Source organism: Sus scrofa, chromosome 2 (assembly GCF_054392235.1).
Source record: "Sus scrofa isolate SSC_HxYL_T2T_F1_AM1 chromosome 2, Sscrofa_HxYL_maternal_Yorkshire_Landrace_v2.0, whole genome shotgun sequence".
In the NCBI taxonomy this organism is placed as follows: Eukaryota; Metazoa; Chordata; class Mammalia; order Artiodactyla; family Suidae; genus Sus; species Sus scrofa.
In genome coordinates this window covers 106,203,048-106,227,622 of record NC_139384.1, presented here as the reverse complement: position 1 = coordinate 106,227,622, position 24,575 = coordinate 106,203,048, and the positions used below count along the sequence as shown (strand labels likewise).

At 37.1% G+C, this 24,575-nt stretch overlaps 1 long non-coding RNA gene across 1 annotated transcript in view; it reads right to left on the bottom strand.

Annotated features, from left to right (window-relative positions):
* Positions 1-5,639: 5,639 nt before the first annotated feature.
* The window catches only part of LOC146405632 (uncharacterized), a 29,322-nt gene continuing 10,386 nt past the window's right edge, over positions 5,640-24,575 (bottom strand). Inside the window, exons 3-4 of the long non-coding RNA XR_014838235.1 lie at positions 16,313-16,423; positions 5,640-5,777 (exon numbers count right to left, since the gene is read on the bottom strand). This is a non-coding gene — a long non-coding RNA (uncharacterized LOC146405632). The remainder of the gene's footprint in view (positions 5,778-16,312; positions 16,424-24,575) is intronic.

Sequence of the window (24,575 nt, the reverse complement as noted above, 5' to 3'; positions counted from 1 at the left end):
GTCACAGATTTCCCTCTAGCCTCTCCTCAAATGGAACCTGTACTCTTCCGACCTTTTCTCTCCACAGCACTCCTAAAGTCAAATCAGAGCTTTTAGGAGCTAGTATTACCTCTTGGTCTCAGTGCTTTCAAAATTCACTTTCAGGAAAAAGAATTGATAGAGAATTCACTTTTTTCCCATAGGTAACTTCTTTAAGGAATTATTGTTTAAAATGCAAACAAGTGAATTTCTAATGGTGGAACTTTAAGGTCTGACAAGTTGGTAGAGGAATGGAAGTTGGTTTTTTAGGCTAGTAAGCCTTCAAACCTTTCCTCTGCTCCTAATAACTTTAACACATAATCTCTTTTCCAGTAAAGCTAGCTCTGTTTTCAACAGACTACAAAGTATAGCTATCTGATCTGCCCTTAGTCCCATGTAACTTTGATCTATTTTCTTTCAGAGGTATCGCCTTCTCAAAAAAGCCAAGAGGAACTGGCAAGGAGTTGAAAAGAATTCTTTTTTTTTTTTTTTTCGCTCTAAGACTAAAATGACCTAAGTTGCAAGGACTGGGTGATCTCAGTTTCTCTGGAAAGTACAGTGTTGTTTTTCATGGTTGGTAGTAAACAAAGAGCAGAACGCACCACTTGTAACACTTATATAAAACAACCCTTCAGTTTATGACCTATTGTCCAAATTAATGGCGGCTCACAGGGAACCTATCTATGGGTGGTGATGCTGAATCTAATAAAATGCAGCATTCACAATTTCTGTAAAAGGCAATAGTAGCTAGATCCAACCATTGCTGTGGTTGCATTGAGGATGAACACTTCCACTGTCAAGACAGAAAAGACATTATTTCAATAGTTTATAACATATAGTGTTCAAAAGTTACAAATCTGTAGCTTTAACATTTTAAAGTCAGTGCCTTAAAAGTATGGAAGGTCTGGAGTTCTCTTGTGATGCGGTGGGTTAAGGATCCAGCATCATCACTGCAGCGGTTTGGATTACTGCTGTGGCACAGATTTGATCCCTGGTCTGGGAACTTCCACATGCCCTGGGTGAGACTGGGAAAAAAAAAAAAAAAAAGTATGGAAGATCTATATTCCAAAGAGATCAGTAGTATTAATATATTATATTAATCTCTTGCCATTATTTGAAGCACAGATAGGTAACTAATGAAAAATAACTGAGAGATAGTAGACTCAATTCTTTCTGGTGTGTGAACTTTGGTGCATGAACTCTTTTTGGTGCCCTAGTAAAATATAGGTATAGAACTCTTTGAAATTCTCATTTAATTCAAACACTGCTTTCTTTATCTTTTTGTGTAAGTAGTAAATTATCAAAGAAACACCAGTGATATGGGGGCTAACATTGGTATCAGTCAAAACTGGACAGCTCAAAGAGATTCATAAACTCTGCCCTCAATTTGTGTCTTTGACATAGCTTCTTGTTTCCACATAGACACTTGACATTTGTTATCTATAAGAAAGGAATGAATTTATACAAAGAACTGGTATCCATGGCCTAGAGAACTAGCATGACAAAATGACCAAGTATATTAGCAATAACAATAATAATTGAACTTGCCGTAAATAGTACTTAATGTGTCAGGAGTAGCTTTAAGCCCTTAATGTAAATTAACTCATTTATTCCTTGTAAAACCCTATAAGGTAATTATTATTTCCAATTTACAGAGGAAAAATCTAAAGAACAATGAGATATAAGCATTTTAACATTACATACTTAGGAAGTGCCAGAATTTGGATCTAGGCATTCTGGCTCAGAGGCAACATTTTACCCATCTGAATTCATTCAATTAGATAATCACTTTTTAAGTCTTTAATCAAATATTTATCAAATATGCACTATGTTCTTGGACTCCAGGACATACATAAATGAGTTAATTAGATATGGTACCTGCTCTTATAGAATGTAAGATCTAGCAGTAAACACAAACATTAGATAATAACATAAATAAATGTAAAACTGCAATGTGACAGGTATACAAGGAGTCAATAATGTGCCGTAAGAGTCAATCAGGGAGACTGGGGGAAGTTTTGCTGAAGAACCTGACATATGCACTAGATATGAAGTACAGACAGACTTGAACTAGACGAAGAGGAAAGGAAGAAATTTCAAGGCAGAGAAAATACTATATACAAATCTCTATTGTGAGTGGGAACAGGAAAAGTACTAGTAATTGAGGGAAGGCCAGTGACAGGGCAATCTAAGAGAGCAAGAGGGAGTCGAGTTCAAGACAACACTCAAAATGTTGGTAGGTCCAGACTGGGCAGGAGTTTGGTAGGCCATGTCAGGCTATGTCTTTTCCTTATGATCTTTGCTGACACCTAAAAGATTTTAAATGGAGGCTGGAATGGTATAGATTTGGATAGGTTTGTGTTTGAAAAGGATCACTCTAACTCTAATTGATAATGGGTTGGAAGAGCACCAATGGATATTACTAAATGAGTGGGAAGATGATTAAGTGGTCCAGGGTAAGAGATGAAGGTAGTCTGGACTGGATTGATGGTGGTGATAAAGAGAAATGGACAGAGCTATAGCAGACAGAAAAATCAATAGGATGCTCTTGCAAAATTATCGAAGTTAATTTGATCATGCACAATTATTTTGTTCTTTTTGACAGGTAAAAGTAGCCACCAACTTTTGAGGTAGGTGAAGAGAGCGTTTACTCTGACATAGCTTTGTTACTAGTTATAATGCAAGCAAGTATTAGACCAAATTGAGTCATAAAATAGACATTTTAAACATTAAATAGTTATTAGTAGGGAGGCTTACAACAATAGTTTATAAATCTGTAAGATTAATTCAGTTCCAGCTCTCTTTTTATTTGCTATGATGTATTAGACGTCTATTGCTGCATAACAAATTACCCCCAAACTTAGTGACTCAAAATAACAATAAATATTATTATCTTATAGTTTCTATAGATAAGGGATAAATCAAGTTGGCTGGGTAGTTTTGGTTCATGGTCTTCCAAAAGTCAAGATGTTGGCTGGAGCTATTGTTAACTGAAGGCTTGACTAGGCCTGGCTAGTTCAAATGGCTCACTCACATAGCTAGAATGTTAGTGCTGACTATTGGCAGTATACCTGATTTCCACCCCATTCGGATCCCTCCATAAAAGCTTCACAGCATGATGGCTGTCTTCCTTCAAAATAGATAATCCAAGAGAGAAAAAGGCAGAGTCTGTAACACCTTTTAAGACTTGGCCTTGGGAGTTCCCACTTGGCAGTGGTTAATATATCCAACTAGGAACCATGAGGTTGCAGGTTTGATCCCTGGCCTTGCTCAGTGGGTTAAGGATCTGGCGTTGCGTGAGCTGTGGTGTGCGTCGCAGACATGGCTTGGATCCTGCATTGCTGTGGCTGTGGTGTAGGCCAGTGGCTACAGCTCCGATTAGACCCCTAGCCTGGGAACCTCCATATGCCCCAGGAGTGGCTCAAGAAAAGGCAAATAGACAAAAAAAAAAAAAAAAAAAAAGCTTGGCCTTGGAAGGCATTATCTTCATTTCCAGAATATGTCATTCACACAGGTCATCTCTATTCAATGTCATCCTGGGAACTACACAAAGGGATGGTATGTATCACTGGGAAATAAGGATCCATTTGAAGACCAGCTACCACTACAAGGTGCATGAAATGTTCACTTAGGATAGATGCAGTAATATTTTAAGGAAGGATTCAGACAACCAGAATCCAAATGAATCAATAGCTGGATACAGGACATATTAGGGATCGAATCTTGGTACCTTTTTTAATGATAGAGATTATGGTGGTTGGCAGATTTTTATACCCTATTCTTCAGCAAAGGTGGAATGTCAAAAAATATTAGCAAATCCACATACCTCAAACAACACTGATTTCATCAATGAAAACTGATTGCTAATATGCATTATGCTAATTAGCAAAATTCTGGTGTTAGTCAAGATAAGTATTGCTAAAACACTTGTAGCTTCCTCTAGAGTGTGGCCTTTTGGCTAAATAGCAGCTGACTATACCTGAGATTGTGAATTCCTAAATTAAAGCAATCAACAGCACTTATGATGTGTTTAAATTAACACATATATGTATTCACACATAAAATCATATTATCAATGCTCAATTATTTTAAAGTAAATTATAGACCTTAATAATACCATCTATGATTTAGAAGGTGCAGCCTATGACAAAAGTAACTATCATGGCCAATGAGTCACTGAATGGGGCTGCTCATACTGGATAGAGTAACTTACAATAGGAATTACTGATTGGTCATTAGCAAAGCATTTCTGGGATTGCGGTATGTTGCGGAAATCATCTATACTGTGTTTTTAAATTTTTTTAAATTAAAATATAGTTGGAGTTCCCATTGTGGCTCAGTGGTAATGAACCTGACTAGTATCCATGAGTATGCAAGTTCAATTCCCTGGCCTTGTTCAGTGAGTTAAGGATCCAGTGTTGCCATGAACTGTGTGGCGTAGGTCACAGATGTGGCTAGGATCTGGTGTTGCTGTGGCTGTGGTGTAAGCAGGCAGCTACAGCTCGGATTCAACCCCTAGCCAGGGAACTTACATATATGCTGTGGGTACAGCCCTAAAAAAACAACAAAAAAAGTTAAAATACAGTTGATTTACAGTGTTGTGCCAATTTCTGCTGTATACCTATACTGATTTTTATTTTTGAAGGCAGAGCATTTGAGATTTTATTACAGGGCTATATGGGGAATTAGATGAGTTAATTTCACAGTACTTAGGACATGTGCCTGGCACATAGTAAAATTGTCAGTAAATGTGATAATGATGATGGAGGTGGTGATCATGTGAAAGTGTCAGGTAATCATCTCTTCATGATTACCAGGTTTAGTGAACACCAGCTTCTTCTTCAGGACTGAAGGACTTATTTGTCCGGTTGCTGGGAATACTCTGGCTCAGAGCTCTCCAGATATTAGCTCCAACCAGAAATTGCCTTACCTAAGATCACCCATTTCCTAGGGGCAGACTTTATCCAGTGACTCATCATGGATGGGAATACAGAGGCCCAGCACCCTTGCCTCAACTTGGAACACTGCTGAAGAGTGACCCAAGGGTCAGTTTAGGGTTTGTTATATCTATTTTACAACCCAATTTCTCCCACTTTCCAATCCTGCATTTCATAAGTGTTAATTCCAAGAGAACCCCCTAATATATTTTCCTGCATGCAAAACTCTATCTCAGGGTCTGCTTCCTAGGGAACATGAATAGAAACAGCCATGGTTATTCAGTGAATTGAAAGACTGCATAAACAAATGTACCCCTTTTAAACTGGTTGATAATGATTAGCATGAGGTATAAGTTTGAGATATAGATATACATAATTTAAAATACTGATAATTTGATTAGAAATTTGAGATCCTAAGTTGGTGGTAGAGACTGAAAAATAAATTATGAATTGAAATGCTAATTATATTAAATATTTTCTTATTGGAAAAGCTGCACATAGATACATACACAGTTTTTTACACATACAACTATCAAGTGATATATGAAAAACACTAAAGATTGTGAAAAGCTTTAACATAGGTGAAGTTAGTATACAGATTCTATTTGTCAGGTTCAAATAGGGAATGCTGCAGTAATAAACTATGCCAAAATCTCAGAGGCTTATCACAAAGAAATTTCTTACTCAGGCAAATCTGCTAAGAGTCCAGGAGTTTCCCCAGGGTAGCCCTTCATATAGTGGCTCAGCATTCCAAATTTCTTCCTTCCTCTGGTCTGTCCACCTGAATGACGTCTCCGGGTTCTTGGTGCCAGGAAAGACAGCCTGGTGAATCATGCACTGAATCTTAAATGCTTTGACCATATCACCTCTGGTCACTATTCGTCAGCAGAACTAGTCACACAGCCCTGCCTAACTTGTGGAAGAAATGTAACCTTTTCCATAGCTAGAAAAAAGAACTGAAAATAATTGAACATTGATAATGTCAGCCAAGAACAGTCTTATACTGTCCGAGAAACACTAATATTTTAGTATTCATAAGGATCATCTGATTAGAAAAATTCACTCTTGGGACAAACTCTCTGTAAATCTTAACCGAGGATAGGAAAAAATTTTAAGCTTTTGTGTTTATTATGCAATTTGATTGAAAGTAAATTTAGTCCAGTAAAACAGAATCAGCAGCTAAAGTAGAACCTGGCAAGATCCTACTATTTATCTGTACAATAATGGATAAATAGTTAAAAAAAAATTGCAATTGAACGATGGCTGTGAACATTTATGTGAAAATATTTTTCTGGAGCCTTCCTTTGAAAATGGGGTTGTAAAATTTGAAAATAAGAATAAAATATAAAGGTTTTACCTGAATTTACTTTCAATTTGACCATTTATTCCTTTAAAGAAGAGTGAAATTATTGTCAAGTAAGTACATCTCACACCTTATTTCTGGGGCTCTCTTCAATTAAAAAAAAGGTTTAAGGAGTTTCCATTTTAGCTCAGTGGTAGAAAACTTGGCTAGTATCCATGAGGACTCAGATTTGATTCCTGGCCTCAGGGGGTTAAGAATCCACATTGCAAGGAGCTGAGGTGTAGGCTGCAGACACAGCTTTGATCCTGCATTGCTGTTGCTGTGGCATAGGCTGGCAGCTGCAGCCCTGATACAAGCCCTAGCCTGGGAATTATCACATATAATAATGTAGTGATCACCACAATTAGTATATAGAATTATTCCACCACCCCAAAGTAACTTCCTCATGCTATCCTTTTATAGTCACACCCTCCCCTCAACCCTAGCTCCTGACACCACTTACTCTCTATCACTAGAATTTTGCCATTTTGAGAATGTCATATAAATAGAATCATACTACATGTAACTTTTTGAGATTGCTTTCTCAATTAGCACAATGGCATTGAGATCCATGCAGATTGTTGCATGAATAAAATTTGTTCCTTTTTATTGCTGAGTAGTATATGGAATGTACCACAGTTTATTTATTCACCCATTGGAGAATACTGGATTGTTGACAGTACAGAATTTTGTGTAAATAGAAGTTTTCTCTAGAGTAAATATACAGTAGTTGGATTACTAGGTTTCATGATAAATATATTTTTAGCTTTATATAAAATGTACCAACTGTTTACTAGAGTGGCTGTACCATTTTATATTCCCCTAGCAAAGTATAAGAGATATAATTGCTCTGCATCTTGTCAACAATTGGTACCACTGGTATTTTTAATTTTACCCATTCTAATAATTGTGTAGTGGTATCTCACTGTGGTGTTAATTTGCATTTTCCTAATGGTCAGTGATGTTCACCAATAATATAAAACATAGTTTTTCATTTTTACAAATACTTTTTTAAACATCTAAATTAATTCTCACAAATATAGTGTGATGTCTTTCAAGTGATACAAAGCCAATCTCAAGTAAATCTGGAAAAGATAACCAAATGTAATTACAAAAATGCAGAATTAAAATGATTTAAAACTTGAATTAAAAAAAAAATGAAGGTAATTTAGAAAATTCCCATTTTATAGAGAATTGTGTCCCAGAAGGTTTAAATCACTTCTCATACAGCTGGTATGATTACACCAAAAGCCACACTTCTGATGCTTGAATCTCTTCTATAATGTCCAATCAAGTAGGTGACAATCTATGTTTGAATCCTTCAAGTGACTAGAAATTCACTCACTTTTTGCCCCATTCCATTAGAAAGTGTTTCTTACACTGAGCTGAAATGGCTGATAAACAAACAAGGTTATAACCATTTTGACATTGACAATGACTATAGCCCCTACCAGTGGGTCTAGTTGCCTCTCTGAGACTTCCTGAGGAAATATGGACTCTTTTCCATATTATGGTACTTGAGAGACTCGAAGACAGCCATCATGCTCTCACACATATACTCCAGGCTAAACATTCATATTTTCCTCCAATCATTCCTTAGATGAGCTTCATTACTATCTTTCTTGTTTATATGTAAACTGGTTCTAAATTACTCATGGAGAAAAATATAGAACAAAATATTTCTAGTAACACAGAATTACATATATTTTCCAGTTATACATATTCACTGAAGGAAATAATAAAATTTCCTTGCTTTTCACTTAGTGCATTTCTTTACCTCATTAAAAATATTTTTAAGTGTATTTAAAAAATTTTAGGCTGAACACTTTATTTCTTTTTTTTTTTTTTTTTTTTTTTTTTTTTTTGTCTTTTTGCTATTTCTTTGGGCCGCTCCCACGGCATATGGAGGTTCCCAGGCTAGGGGTCGAATCGGAGCTGGAGCCACCGGCCTACGCCAGAGCCACAGCAACGCGGGATCCGAGCCATGTCTGCAACCTACACCACAGCTCACGGCAACGCCGGATCGTTAACCCACTGAGCAGGGGCAGGGACCGAACCCGCAACCTCACGGTTCCTAGTCGGATTCGTTAACCACTGCGCCACGACGGGAACTCCTGAATACTTTATTTCAAAATTGCATTTCTTGGAGTTCAGAACCTTTTAAGTTTAATTAAGTCCCATTTGTTTTTGTTTTTATTGTCATTACTCTAGGAGGTGCATCTGAGAAGATATTTCTGTGGTTTATGTCAAAGAGTATTCACCTGTTTTCCTCTAAGAATTTAATTTAGGTCTTCAATCCACTTTGAGTTTATTTTTGTGTATGGTGTTAGGCAGTGTTCTAATTTCATTCTTTTATACGTGGCTGTCCAGTTTCCCCAGCACCACTTATTGAACAGGCTGTCTTTTCTCCACTGCATATTCTTGCCTCCTTTGTCATAGATTAGTTGGCTGTAGGTACGTGGGTTTAATTGTGGGCTTTCTATCCTGTTCCACTGATCTATATTTCTCTTTGTGCCAGTACCATACGGTTTTGATGACTACTGCTTTGTAGTATAGTCTGAAGTCAGGGAGCCTGATTCCTCCAGGTCCATTTTTCTTTCTCAGGACGGCTTTGGCTATTCTGGGGCTTTTGTGCTTCCAAACAAACTTTAGAATATTTTGTTCGAGTTCTGTGAAAAATGTCCTTGGTAATTTGATAGGGATTGCATTGAATCTGTAGATTGGCTTGTGTAGTACAGTCATTTTGATAATGTTGACTCTTCCACTCCAAGAGCATGGTATGTCTTTCCATCTGTTTACGTCATCTTTGATTTCTTTCATCAGTGTCTTATAGTTTTCAGAATACAGGTCTTTTGTCTCTTTAGGTAGGTTTATTCCTAAGTATTTTATTAATTTTGATGTGATGTTAATTGGATTGTTTCCCTAGTTTCTCTTCCTGATCTTTGTTAGTATATAGAAATGCAGTTGATTTCTGTGTATTAATTTTGTATCCTGCAACTTTGCCAAATTCATTGATGAGCTCTAAGTTTTCTGGTACATCTTTAGGATTTTCTGGTACATCACTATCATGTCATCTGCAAATAGTGATATATGGCCTTTATTATGCTGAGATAGGTTCCCTCTATGCCCACTTTCTGAAAAGTTTTTATCAGAAATGTAAATTTGTCAAAGGCTCTTTATACATCTATTAAGAGGATGATATGGTTTTTATTCTTCAGTTTGTTAATGTGGTGTATCACAATGATCGATTTGCCGATATTGAAAAATCCTTGCATCCCTGGTATAAATCCCACTTGATCATGATGTACAATTCTTTTAATGTATTGTTTCATTTGGTTTGCTTGTAATTTGTTGAGGATTTTTGCATCTATGTTCATCAGTGAAATTGACCTATAATTTTCTTTCTTTGTAGTATCTTTGTCTGGTTTTGGTATCAGAGTGATGGTGGCCTCATAGAGTGAGTTTGGGAGAGTCCCTTCCTCTGCAATTTTTGGCAATAGTTTCAGAAGGATAGGTGTTAGCTTTTCTCTAAATGTTTGATAGAATTCACCTGTGACGCCATCTGGCCCTTGACTTTTGTTTGTTGGAAGTTTTTAAATCAGTTTCAATTTAAGTACTTGTGATTGGTCTATTCATCTTTTCTATTTTGTCTTGGTTTAGTCTTGCAAAATTGTACTTTTCTAAGAATTTGTCCATTTCTTCTAGGTTGTCTATTTTACTGGCATGCAGTTGGATGTAGTAGTCTCTTATGATCCTTTGTGTTTCTGTGATGTCTTTTGTAACTTCTTTTTCATTTCTAATTTTATTGAGTCCTCTTTTTTTCTTGATAAGTCTGGCTAAGGGTTTATGAATTTTGTTGATCTTTTCAAAGAACCAGCTTTTGGTTTCATTGATCCTTTCTATGGTTTTCCTCATTTCTATTTCATTGATTTCTGCTCTGATATTTATGATTTCTTTCCTTCTGCTAACTTTAGGTCTTGCTTGTTCTCTCTGTAGCTGTAAAGTTAGCTTGTTTATTTGAGCTTTTTCTTGTTTCCTGGAGTAGACTTGTATTGCTATGAGCTTGCCTCATAGAACTGCTTTTGCTCCATAGGTTTTGGACTGTTGTATCTGTGTTTTCATTTGCTTCTAGGTATTTTTTTAAAATTTCCTCTTTGATTTCTTCAGTAATCCATTGATTGTTTAGTAGCATGTTTTTTAGTCTCCACGTGTTTGTGTTTTTTGCAGTTTTTTTCTTGTTGTTGATTTCCAGTCGTATAGCATTATGGTCAGAAAAGATGCTTGATAGGATTTCAATTTTCTTTAAGTTACCAAGGCTTGATTTGTAGCTCAGGATGTGATTAATCTTAGAGAATGTTCCTGTGCACTGGAGAAGAATGTGTATTCTGTTGCTTTTGGATGGAATTTCCTGTAAATATCTATTCAGTCCATCTGGTCTAATGCTTCATTCAGGGCCTGTGTTTCCTTATTGATTTTCTGTCTGGATGATCTGTCCTTTGCTGTAAGTGGGGTGTTAAAGTCCCCCAGTATTGCTGTGTTGTTGTTTATTTCTCCTTTTAAGGTTGTTTGCAGTTTCCTTATATATTGTGGTGATCCTATGTTGGGTGCATAAATATTTAAAATTGTTATATCTTCTTCTTGGATTGATCTTTTGATCATTATGTAGTGTCTTTCCTTGTCTCTTATAATATTCTTTATTTTAAGGTCTATTTTGTCTGATGTGAGTATTGCTACTCCAGCTTTCTTTTGATTCCTGTTTGCATGGAATATTTTCTTCCATCCTCTCACTTTCAATTTGTACGTGTCCTTAGAAGTGAAGTGGGTCTCTTGAAGAAAGCATATATATGGATCTTGTTTTTGTGTCCATTCAGCCAGTCTTTATCTTTTGATTGGGGCATTTAGTCCATTTACATTTAAGGTAATTATTGATATGTATATTTTTATTGCCATTTTGTTAACTGTCTTGAATTTGTTTTTGTTGCTCTTTTTTCTTCCCTTCTTCTCTTGTTCTCTCCTCTTGTGGTTTTATGACTATCTTTAGTGTTTTATTTGAGTTGATTTTTCTTATTTGAGTGTGTGGTATGTATCAATTATAGATTTTTGGTTTGCAGTTACCCTGAAGTTTTGGTATGAGTCTACATATATACGAGATTGTTTTAAGTTGGTCTCTTAGTTGCCAGTGCATCCAGTGTCCTGCATTTGTACCCTCCTTTTCTCAAGATTTCTGATTTTGGTAGCACATTTGTGCATGGATGATCTCCTACTTTTACTGTATATGCCTTTACTGGTGAGCATTGTTATTTGTGATATTTTTGCTTCTAGTTGTGACCTTTTCTTTTCTTCCAAGAGAAGTCCCTTTAGTATTTGTCATAAAGATGGTTTAGTGGTGCTGAATTCTCTTAGCTTTTACTTATTTTTAAAGCTTTTGATTTCTCCTTCGAATCTGCTGGGCAAAGTAATTTGGTTGGAGGTTTTCTTCCTTTCGTTACATTAAGGATATCATGCCACTCCCCCTGGCCTGCAGAGTTTCTGCTGAAAAATCTGCTGAAAAATCTGCTGATAACCTTATTGGGTTCGCATGTATGTTATTTGTTTCTTTTCCCAGCTGCTTTCAATATTTTCCCTTTAATTTTGGTCAGTTTGATTAATATGTGTCTCGGGGTTTTCCTCCTTGGGTTTATTTTGTATGGTACTCATTGTGCTTCCTGGATTTGAGTGAGTGGTTCCTTTCCCATGTTAGGGAAGTTTTTGGCTATTATATCTTCAAATATTTTTTTCTGTACCCTTCTCTCTCTCTTCTCCTTCTGGCACCCCTATAATACAGCTGTTGGTACATTTAATGTTGTCCCAGAGTTCACTTAGACTGTCTTCATTTCTTTTCAGTCTTTTTTCCCTTTTCTGTTATACATCGGTGATTTCCACTAGTCTGTCCTCCACCTCTCCTATTCATTCTTCTGCCTTCTGTAATCTGCTGTTGGTTACTTCTAATGAATTTTTTATTTCAGTTATTGTATTTTGTATCTCTGCTTGCTTAAGTTTTACGTCTTGTATTTCTTTGCTCAGTGTTTGCTGTAAATTATCAATCTTTGCCTCCAGTTTATTTCCAATGTCTTGCATCATCTTCAGCAGCATCAGTCTAAAGTCTTTTTTCCTAAAGGCTGACAATCTCCAGATCACTTAGCTGTTTCTCTGGGGTTTTTTCTCTCTCCCTTATCTGAGTTACAGTTCTTTGTCTTTTCATTTTTATAGGTATTTGGTATGGTGTCCTTTTTGCAGGCAATAGAATTGCAGCCTCTCTTACTTCTGATGTCTGCTCCCCTTGTGGCTGAATTTGGTACAGGGGCTTGCTGTATGTTTCCTGATGGGAGGGACTGGTGCCTGCCCACTCATTGATGGGGTGATTCCTATCCCTCTGGTGGGTGGGGCTTTGTATCTGGGTGAGACTAGAGGCACTGTGTGCCTAGGGGGACCTTTAGACAGCCCACTTACTGATGGGTGGGGCTGTGATCCCACCTGGATTATTGTTTGGCCTGGGGCTTCTCAGCACTGATGGAGTTGGGCCAAATTTTCCCAAAATGGCCATCTATAGAGGAACACATGCTGATCAATATTCCCAAGCACCCCAAGCCACAGTCACCCCCTGTCCTCCTAGGAGACCCTCCAAGAACTGCAGTCAGGTCCTACCCGACTCCCACAGAGACTCTGCTTTGTCCTGGGACTCAGTGCAAACAAAAGCCTGTGTGTGCCTTTCAAGAATGAGGTCCCCATTTCCCCCAGTCCCGTGGAGCTCCTGCACACAAGCTCCACTGGCCTTCAATGCCAGATACTCCAAGGGCTCCTCCTCCCAATGCCATGGGGACGTGACATGGGGCTCAGAACTCTCACTCTTGTAGGTGAGTCTCTGTGATAAGGTTACTTTCCAGTCTGTGGGCTTCCCACTTGGCAGGTATGGGGTTGCTTATATTGTGTAATTGCCCCTTCTGCCTCTCGATATGGCCTCCTCTTTGTCTTCTGGAGTAGGATATCTTTTTGAAAGTCCATTTTGTTTAAGGTTGTTCAGCATTTGGTTGTAATTTTGTTGTTTTTATGAGAGAAGGTGAGCTCCAGTCCTTCTATTCTGCTATCTTAATCCTTTCTCCCTAGAGTATTTCTTAAAGTAGCCTCCTAGAGGAAAACAGCTACATTGCATGGTAAAACTTGTCTGTAATAACTTTCCACAAAGTTATCATTGTATAAACTAAAATGTTTATAAATATACAGCACCAGTATATAAGCATCCATTTTGCCACACCTTTGCAAGCATGGATAGATGATTATTGATTTTTTTTCAAATTTGTTGTCCTAACTTGCTTATAATTGAGAATGAATTTTTAAAATATGTTTTTATGTTCCTAGTGACTATTTGTATTACCTCCTTTGGGTGTTTAAGTCCTTGTTAATTTTTAGAGCTTATTCTATATATACATATATTTTTAGGGCTGCACTTGTGGCATACAGAAGTTTCCAGGCTAGGGGTTGAATCAGAGCCACAGCCACAGCAAAAGTCACAGGGGGTCTGAGCCACATCTTTGACCTACACCACACCTCATAGCAATGCTAGGCCCCTGACCCACTGAGCAAGGCCAGGGATCAAACTCACATCCTCATGGATACTAGCCTGATTTGTTTCTGCTGCACCACAAGGGGCACTCCATCTCAGTCATATTCTTAACAAATAGTATTTTGTCCAGCTTATTAAATTCTTAAAAGTATTTTACATATGTTAATGTAAGTGTATCCCAAACAATTAAATGCAGTTAATTAAAAAAATTTTTGCTAAATGTCTTTACAGTGAATATTTATATTGTAACATATCATATTTTTACAAGCCTTTTTTGCTCACTGATATTAAACTCCTAAAATCCAAGCATACTTTAATCATCTTTCTAAAGCCTAACATAGGTATTTACAAAGAATAAATGTTCCCTAAATTTGTGATATCTAAATAAGTGAATAAACTTAAAAAATCCCTATTAGTTTGTTAGATACTACTTGTATGATTAGATTCCCCCTATTTTTGGGGTGGGGGTCTTGTTTCTTTTTAGGGCCACACTCATGGCATATGGAAGTTTCCAGGCTAGGGATCAAATCAGGGCTGTAGCTGCTGGCCTACACCACAGCCACAGTAATGCAGGGTCCAAGCTGCATCTGCAACCTACACCATGACGGGAACTTCTGTCAGGTCTATCAAACTTTGACAGTGTCTGTCAAAGTAGAGTCTACGGGGTCTGCAATTTGCTAACTCTACTCTGGTTTACATATTTCCTCCAAGAAGTGCCTCAGACTTTCTTCAACCTCCATCATCCATTTCACAATCCCCCATTCCCTCTAACCCAGGTAAGTCTAATCTACTGGAGATATTACTAGATTCTCTTTACAATCTGCGTGTTAACTTAGCAGGGTTGCTGTAACAAGTTACCACAAACTGGTGGCTTAAACAGCAGAAATGTATTCTCTTACAGTTTTGAGGTCTGAAGTCTTAAATTAAGATGTCAGCAGGGCTACACTTGTGGAGGACCTAGGGGAGAATCTGATTTTTGCCTCTTCCAGATTCTGGTAGGTGTCAGCATTCCTTTACCTGTAGCTGTATTATTCCAGTCTTAGTCTGATTGTCACATTGCTGCTTCTGTGTCTTCTCTTCAGTCTGTCACATAACGGTATTTGTCAATGGATTCATAGCCAAGCAAACAATCCAAGGTGATTAATCTCTTCATCTCCAGATCCTTAACTTAATTACATCTGCCAAGACCCTTTTCCCAAATAAGATAATATTCACAGGTTCCAGGGATTGAGATGTGGACATATCTCTTTGGGTGCCACCATTCAACCCACAACATCTTGCTTTAGAATACAATTTTTTCTTCTTTTAAGTTTTATCTCTTCAAGCTTCGAAGAAACTCAATAAACCTGTTCTTTTTTTGTCACCTTTGCTTTCAAGACTGTGTCTTCACTTTAAGCACTTCTTTGGAAAATTCAATCTATTATTTAGTTTCAGTTGCTTTTTATTTTTATTTTTTTTTTAAGAATTGCCTCTTGCCTGGGCAAATGAATACTATACCAGTGGGGGGAACGTCTCAAACAATTCCAGGTTTTAATTTCTGCTTTTCACCCATAAGACAGATATTGTTTTAGCACCAATTCTGTTTCCCATAATTCCTCAAAGATGGGGACAGTAGTTCTCAGGTCTCATTTGTACACCACCCCCACAAAAAACCTTCAATATAAGCCATTCATATCATACAATGTATTCTAAACTGAAACTGGTAGGTACTTTCTTAGAATTCCTTCCTCTTCCTCCTCTTCTTCTTTCCCTCTTTTTTTGGTCACACCCATGGGATATGGAAGTTCTAGGGACAGGGATTGAATCTGAGCCACATCTGTGACCTACACCACAGCTGCAGCCATGCTAGATCCTTAATCCACTGCATCACAGTGGGAACATCTAGAATTCCTTCTTCTACTTGGGAAGAGTATTACTTCTCTTGTCACTATGTATACTACTCTTTTGAAGGATGTTAAGAAGTTCCTATTTATTTAGGCACTAACTGTGAGCCTGGCTCAGTGTTTTGAATGTATTAATTCTATCACTAGAACAATCATATGAGAAAGATAAAGTTATCTCCACTTTACAGATAGGGAAAGGGAGATCCAGAATAATATAACTACTAAGTGCTGAAACAGAATTAAATCCAAATTTGCTTAACCCCATAAACACAAATAGTTCTTTCTACTATGTCAACCTGCTTCTCAAGTTTCCTTTGTAGAGAATGAAACAAAATAACATTTAGGAAGTCTGCTTTCTTGTCAGCTCTAACTTTACACCAGTTGCTGTTAAGTGGGCTTTTCCCTTCTTTGATCATCTTCCTTTGAACAGAATATTTAAAAGCCCATTCTCTGTCCTCTCAGCATTTTTTGCAAGCCTCACTCATTTGAGAGCTTCAGGTTTCTTGACACTATGCTTTAGGGCCCATGTTACCTTCTTATAATTATCCTTGGTATGTGGTTGTTTTCTCCCAAGGTTTCTGTCACTTCCAATTAGACAAGCAATTCCTCCTTGTTGGTCAGAATTAGGTTCCCAGTTGCTCTGCTGGGACATCAAATCATGAGAAAGGCAAATCAAAAACTTGTCAGATATTTTGCTCTTAGCCTAATGAAACTTTTAAAAGATGTCCAGCTATTTGAATTTTCTTTTTTGGATTGTTGCATTGCTACAGGTATTGACCAACAGTATACCTATAGGGCATTGTGATATCAATAATGAATTCCTTTATGAATAATTGCATGTGGCAGTACAAGTTTAGAACCAGTTTTAAACCTCTCAAATAAGACACTCTAAAGCAGTTCCAAGCATCCCACTGTCTATGTGTATATCTAGTCATTCTAATAGTCATGTTTCTCATCCCCTAACTCAAGTTCATGACAGGAAGAAATAGATTTTATTTCTAACAAACTAATTTATTTGTGTATCTCATTTTGAGTGTAATCCCAAACCAGAAAGTGAAAGATAGGATGGCGAATATGACCCCTCTGAAGTAACACATTTGTCAGAAAGCCTATGAATTAAGGTCATTAAACAGAGGGCTCTGAATTTTGATGCCAAAAAATTACACCTTAATTTTTGCTAACCTCTAAGGAAAATTTAGCATTTTTTTCAATTGTGAATATAGGGCACAAACCAGTGTTATCAGAAGTACTGGTGACTTTTCCACCAATAAAAATCAGATCTTTTCCCATCACATAACTATAGTCGTAGAAATGTCAAGATTAGTGTTTACTATTTTAAAAATTATATATATTATTTGACCTTCTGCTAGGTTTTGTTTTTTTTTTTGGAATAATTTGATTACTGTGTTTCAGTATAATTGTTTTCATTCATAATCCTATGCATATCGTATGCATTTAAAAACATAATTCTGAAAGGGGGCTTTGTATGCTTCATGACTGCCAAAGGGATCCATGGCACAAAAAAAAAGGTTAAGAATGTCTAGTAAGGATTCTGGTATTGTGATTAAGAACATGCAGTCTTTTTTTTTTTTTTTTTTAAAGGTGGAAATATTTTATATTAATAATCAGGGACAAGAGTGCACATGCAAGAGCATGTAGTCTTGTGTCACATTGATTGAGTTCAAATTCTGCTCTATCATGGTAAGACTTTGGCTAAGTTACACATACATTTTGTGTCTCGGATTCTTCATGAATGAAATGGAAATAATAATACTTACCTAAAAGGCATGCAGTGAAGATGAAGAAATAGCTGTAAAAGGTTTAACACAATGCCAAGCATATAGTATGCCATTTATCTCCATCCACATTGTCCAGATTCATTCAAGTCCTACTTACATTTACTCTGCATACAGATTTTTGTTTTACCATGCTGTCACTGGCTAAACTTAAAATTACATTACAAAATGTTGGCTAGTTTCAAATGAAATTCATAAAATACATGTGTGATATAAGGAAAATTGATACAACAAAGATCCATATGCCCTCCATCCAGGTTAAAGGGAAGTTATTTTTAAAAGAATGAACACATAATTTAGTATCAAAACTAGGACCTTCTGAGAGTGAAAGAGGGTGCTCTTAGTTATTACACTAGGAAAATAGGCAAACAAGGACTATTCTGACTAAACCAACATGTATAGTCACATGTTGTATGTTCCTTGTATGCCCTTGCCTAATCCATTCCCTTCCTCTGCAGCTAAAGATCACTATCTTGATTTTTTGGTTATCATTCTTTTACTTTATAGACTTATTTCATGTTTGTACTCAAAATACTGTTTACTTTTATTGGTTCTTTAATTTGTAAACGTGGAATCCTACTGTACTCCTCTTTTATGAATTGTTATTTTGCACAACATTGTTAGTGATTCATCCATGTCCATGGATTTGTGATTCATTTTCCCTACGTTGTAGTACTGTACACAATACATTTAACCACTCTACTGTTGATACACAGTTGGTTTATTTCCAATTTTTATTGTTATAAGCAATAAAAAGGAATTTTTTAAATAAAAAGGAATTTTCTTGCTTATATATCCTGATACACATTTCTCCTGGGCCATAAAAGCATCTTCAGGTTTCCTAGATAAGATCAAATTATTTTCCAAATTGATACATCAATTTATACTTCAACCATAATGTATAATTGTTCTGGTGATATTGTCAAACTTTAAAATTTTTCGTTATGTGATAGATATGAAATATTTCCTTGTGGTTGAGCATCTCTTCAGGTTTCCTTCCTCCTTTATGAATTGCCTATTTAGAGTATGGTAGTGAAGAACTTTATTAAAAAATTAAATTGTAGTAATTCTTTACATAATTTGAATATTAATCCCTTTGCCAGTAATATGGGTTGTAAAGATCTCCCAGTTTGTGTTTTGTCTTTTACTCTCCTTATTATGTCTTTTTTTTTTTACTTTTTATTATGGAAAATTTTAAACATAAATAAAAGTATGAAGAGTAGAATAATGAGCTTCCATTTACCTATCACTTAGCTTCAACAATTATCCACTCATAACCAATTCTGCTTCATTTATATAGTACTTTTCCCACCTCTTAATATTTTGAAGTATATTCCAGACATTATATCATTACATATCTAAATATTTCAGTATATATCTATAAAAAATAGATATATTTATTAATTTTTTGGTCTTTTTTTAGGGCTGCACCTGTGGCATATGGAGGCTCCCAGGGTAGGGGTCAAAACGAGCTACAGCTGCCGGCCTACACCACAGCCACAGGAATGCTAGATCTGAGCCACCTCTGTGACCTATACCACAGCTCACTGCAATGCTGGATCCTTAATCCACTGAGTGACGCCAGGGATCTAATCTGCGTCCTCATGGATCCTAGTCAGATTTGTTTCTGCTGAGCCATGAGCCACGATGGGAACTCCTAAAAAACAGATATCTTTAAAGATTGCTCATAACACAAAAATAATTTATACAAGTTCCTAATATCAATAAATATTCAATAAGTATCCAAATTTCCAATGATCTTAAGTGTGCTTGTGTTTTAAAGTTTGTTTGAATCACGATTTAGAACAAGTCTTGTGGTAGCAGGGCTCCCAAATGATACCCAATGATTTCTATGCCCTGGTCCTTACATCCTTGTATAATCTCTTCACATGATTTTGGTTGGTATGTGATCAACCTCTTGATCACGTATCTGTGTAATGAGAGATCAAAAAAGACATAAAAGCCATGGTGGCTTTTGTCTTTCTTTCTCTTAGATTACTCGCCAGGCAGCTCTGTGGAGAGGCATATATGGTGAGAAACTGAGGTATCCTGCCAGTGAGAGTAAGCCATCTTGGGAGTGGATTCTCTAGCACAGATTAAGCCACTAAATGATGGCATCCTAGCTGACAGCTTGACTTCTACTTTACAGAGACCCTGAGCCAGACCACTCAGCTAAGCTACCCCTGGATTTCTAACCCTCAGATACTGAATGAGATAGATATGTTTGTTGCTTTAAAAATTATGTTTTGGGGAGTTCCTGTTGTGGTGCAGCAGAATCTAATCCGACTAGGAACCATGAAGTTGTGGGTTCGATCCGTGGACTCACTCAGTGGGTTAAGGATTCAGTGTTGCCGTGAGCTGTGGCATAGGTCGTAGACGTGGCTTGGATCTGGCATTGATGTGGCTCTGGTGTAGGCTGGCAGCTATAGCTCTGATTGGACCCCTAGCCCGGGAAACTCCATATGCCGCGAGTGCAGCCCTAAAAAGACAAAAAAAAAAAAAAAAAAAAAAAAAAAAATGTTTTGGGAGTAGCTGATTATAAAGCAGTGTAACACTAATAAAGATTTTGGTACCTGAAGTGCAGTGCTGACATAACGAAAACGTAAAATATAAGAGTGGCTTTGAAGTGCAGTAGGCAGAAGGTGGAAGGAGTTGCAGGAGAGTGTTAATGAAAGTTTGAAGAGCCTTGAAGAAATTGTTTGTAAATGCACAATAACTTTGAGGAGGCTGCAGATGAAGTCATAACAGATTAAAAAAAGCTTAATTGGATACTGGAGGAAAGTGGTAGAAAGTTTAGCAAATCTGTCACTTGCATTTACTTGCAAAGTAGAAAATATGCATAATAAACTGAGTGATCTACTTAGGGCAATTTCCAGACAGAATAATATTTAAAACATCACCTGATTTCTTCTTGTTGCTGATAGAAAAAGGTGAGAGGAAAGAGATAAGTCAAAGGAAAAACTGTTAAAACAAAAAGGAGCCACAACTATGGGACTTGAAGATTCCCAGTCTCCTTAGGTGACAAATGATGTTAGAATTAGGAAATGGCTGAAAATAAGAATTCAGTGCACTAAAAGGAAAATATAAAGTTGAGGATATAGTTGTAAAGCCCTTTAAGACCCCCAAAAGATCAGGTGTGATGCTTGAGTATTTTCTTTCAGACATGAGGGGTGTGCCTGACAAAAACCCCTCAAATTACAGGGCTTCTAAGAATTTAAAGGGTGTGGTGCATTAAAAGTTCAAGGAAGAGAAAGGTTTATATGGAAGTGATTTATGGGTAATGCTTTGTCTAATGGCATGAACTCAAATAAAATTCGCAGGAGACCCACAAAGTTCATAAAAGAATTGTATTACCAGGAAGTTCCCATTGTGGCTCAGAGGCAGCAAGCCCAACTAGTATGAATAATGAGGGTTTGACCCTGGCCTTGCTCAGTGTGTTAAGGATCTGGTGTTGGAATGATCTGTGGTGTAGGTTGCAGACACAGCTTGGATCCTGCATTGCTGTGGGGCTGTGGTGCAGGCTGGCAGCTATAGCTCGGATTTGACCCCTTAGCCAGGGAACTTCCATATGCTGCAGGTGTGGCCTGAAAAGAAATTTCTTTTAAAAAGAGACTTTTAAAAATTGAATTATATTGGAGTTCCCTGATGGCTCAGTAGGTTAAGGATCTGGCTTTGCCACTGCTGTGGCTTGGGGTTGCTACTTAGGTGTGGGTTCAATCCCTGGTCTGGGAACTTCTGCATGCCTTGGGTTGTGGTGCACACGAGAGAGACAGAGAATGAGAGAGTGAGAGGGAATGAATTATATTAGCAGGATGTTTGCCAGCTTGGACTGAAAGGGACAGAGTACCAAATGAAAAGAGGCTTTTGGACATCCAGTCTTCTACTGGCAGAGACTAGTACCTAGCTGTAAATATGGAAAAGGATGATTCAGTGGATGGATCCAAGAAGGTAGAGTTAAGAGACATGGAGGCTTATCTCAGGCCTTGAATCTTAATCAAGAAATTGCCAACCTATTTATTCCCAGGTGGATTTCAGATTTCTATGAACCTATATACCGCATTTCCCTTTTTAAATGCAACTATAGTAGTTATCCTATTTTATACTGTGTGGACGCAGATACTATGTGTCTTTAGTACACAGTTCTTCAGATCAAGAGGAACTCTAGAGTTGTGATTAAGGAAGTACACCTGCAAAGCATCATCCACACCTAGACTTTGAGTTAATGCTGTAATGGGATCAAAGTCTGGGGGAGCTTTGGTTTAGGATGAGTGTATTTGGCATAATGGAAGAACGTGACTCTTTGGAGGTTAAACTGTGGTAGCCACCTTCTTGGTATTCATGCTTTTGTATAATTCTCTCCTATAATGTATCAGAGTTATCTCTGAAACTAATAGGATATAGGAGAAGTAATAGTACATCACTTTGCATAATTTTGGCTTGTCTTTCTCTTGGATCATTTGTTCTGGACAAAGCCAGGTACCATGTTGTGAGGACACTCAGGCAGCCCTGTGAATGAACCATCTTGGAGGTGAATCCTCTAATGACCAATCAAGTCTTCGGAAGACTGCAGCCCAGCCAAGAGCTTGACTGCAAACTCATGAGACTCTGGCCATGAGGCCTAGCTAAACCCACTCCTGGATTTCTGACCCTCAGAAACCCTAAGAGGTAAATATTTTTAGTTTTAAGATGTTAAGTCTTTTGTAGTTTGTTATACAGCAATAGATAACTAACACAAGTTCACACATTGCTTCATGTATTTTAGGTCTCTTTTAATCTACGTTTTCTCCAAATTCTCTCTCCTGCAACATATTTGTTGAAGTATATTTGTCCCAAGATCTCCACATACGAAATTTTCCTGATTGCGTAGCCATTTGTTTTAGCACATTTTCTAAATTTCATATCAGGTTCAATTTGGGGGCAAAAGTTTTTAACAGGTGATCATGTTTTTCCACTAAGAGGCATATAAAATTTCCTTACTTGTCGTTAGCAGCCATTGATTTACAATGAATAAACCTATTTATTCATTAGGGATGGCAAAACTTTCTAATAGTATAATTAATTTTTCTTACGTCTATGTGTATACATATATGTATATATGTGTGTGTGTGTGTGTATAAAAGCATCCCCTCATTTACTATTTGGTTACCTGTGGTACAGTTCATGTAGGAAAGGCAGGACAAATAACTAATTACTTTTTTAAAAACTGGTTTTCAAAACGAATGATTCTATAACATCCAATGTTGACCAATTAGATGCTTTTAGTTAGTTTTACAAAGAACTCATGGATTTAAGGATATTTGATAATTTCAGATGTCCCAACCTGTGTTCAATGAGATTTTGGAATTCCTATGATCTGGTGTGTTCTTACTGACACTGAAACTGTCCCATCTTTGGCCAGAGGGATGCTTTTCAGTTGTCTCCTGAGTCCATCTGACATGATCCTAGTTGTCTATAACAGCTTCCTTTGTAAACAGCACAACAAAATGTTCCAGGGTCATCATGTACATTTTCTGTACCCAAATGAAATCAACTACTTCTCCAAGTGCTTCTGTCTTTTGAACGTAAGATTTTTTATTTTACCTGAATAATTCTTTATAGGTTTTGCATTTCCTTACCAAAGAGCATAAATCTAGGGAGTTCCCATCGTGGCTCAGTGGAAATGAACTGACTAGTGGGGGATGCGGGTTCGCTCCCTGGCCTTGCTCAGTGGGTTGAGGATCCTGTGTTGCCCTGAGCTGTAGTGTAGGTCACAGACAAGGCTCAGATCCCACGTTGCTGCAGCTCTAATTCGACCCTTAGCCTGGATTCCCCATGTGCTATAGGAGTGGCCCTTAAAAGAAAAAAAAATCTGGCTATCTTGTCTTCTAAAGGTTTTCCTTTCACATTTAAATCCGATTTTTCTGTATGATGTTAAGTAGGGAGGTCCAATTTCATTTTCTTCCATATAGATACCTAGTACCGTTTATTGAAGTGCTCTTGCTTTTCCTGTTGGCCTAAAATGTCATCTCTTTTTGTTTTATTTGGTGCTCTGTCTTAAATAATATTCCTTTTAAGAGTGCATCTACTTCTAAATCTGTATTTCAGTACATACTTCATTTTACTGCACTTCTTTTTACTGTGCTTCACCGATACCGTATTTTTTACAAATCAAAGGATTGTGGCAATACTGCATTGACCAAGTCTATCAGAATCATTTTTCCAACAGCATTTGCTCACTTCATGTCTCTATGTTCTATTTGGTAATTCTCAAAATATTTCAAGCCCTCCAATGTCAAAAAGATTACAACTCATTGAAGGCTCAGCTGAAGATTAGCATTTTTTAGCAATACAGTACTTTTATTTTTATTATTTATTTATTTTTGTTTCTTTTTGGGGCTGCACTTGTGGCATATGGAGATTCTCAGGCTATGGGTCTAATTGGAGCTGTAGCTGCAGGCCTATACTACAGTTGCAGCAATGCCAAATCTGAGCCATGTCTGCAACCCACTCCCCAGCTCATGGCAATGCTGGATCCTTAACCTACTGAGTGAGGCCAGGGATAAAACCTGCATCCTCATGGTTACTAGTCAGATTTGTTTGTGCTGAGCTACTCCCAAGCAATAGAGTATTTTTAAATTAAGGTATGTTCATTTTTTTTCAGATACAATGATATTTCACACTTAAGATATTGTGCAGTATAAGCATAACTAACTTTTGAATCACTGGGAAACAAAAAAAATTCATGCAACTCTTTTCATTATATTTGCTTTATTGCCCTGTTCTGGAACTGAACCTGCAATATTTCCAAATATCCCTGCAGTCCCTCTTCTGAGAACTAGAAAAGTTGGACAAAATATAAAATGGACATCTTAAGGCATTAGACAGCTAATAAGGAAGTAAAAAATGTAGAAGAAGAAAAAACCAGAGTTGATGAACTCAGCATTTATGATAGCTATTTTTCTTGGGTATCTGCTGATTCCTGAGAATAAGATGGCTGAAAGGATGAAGAGAACTTCTGAC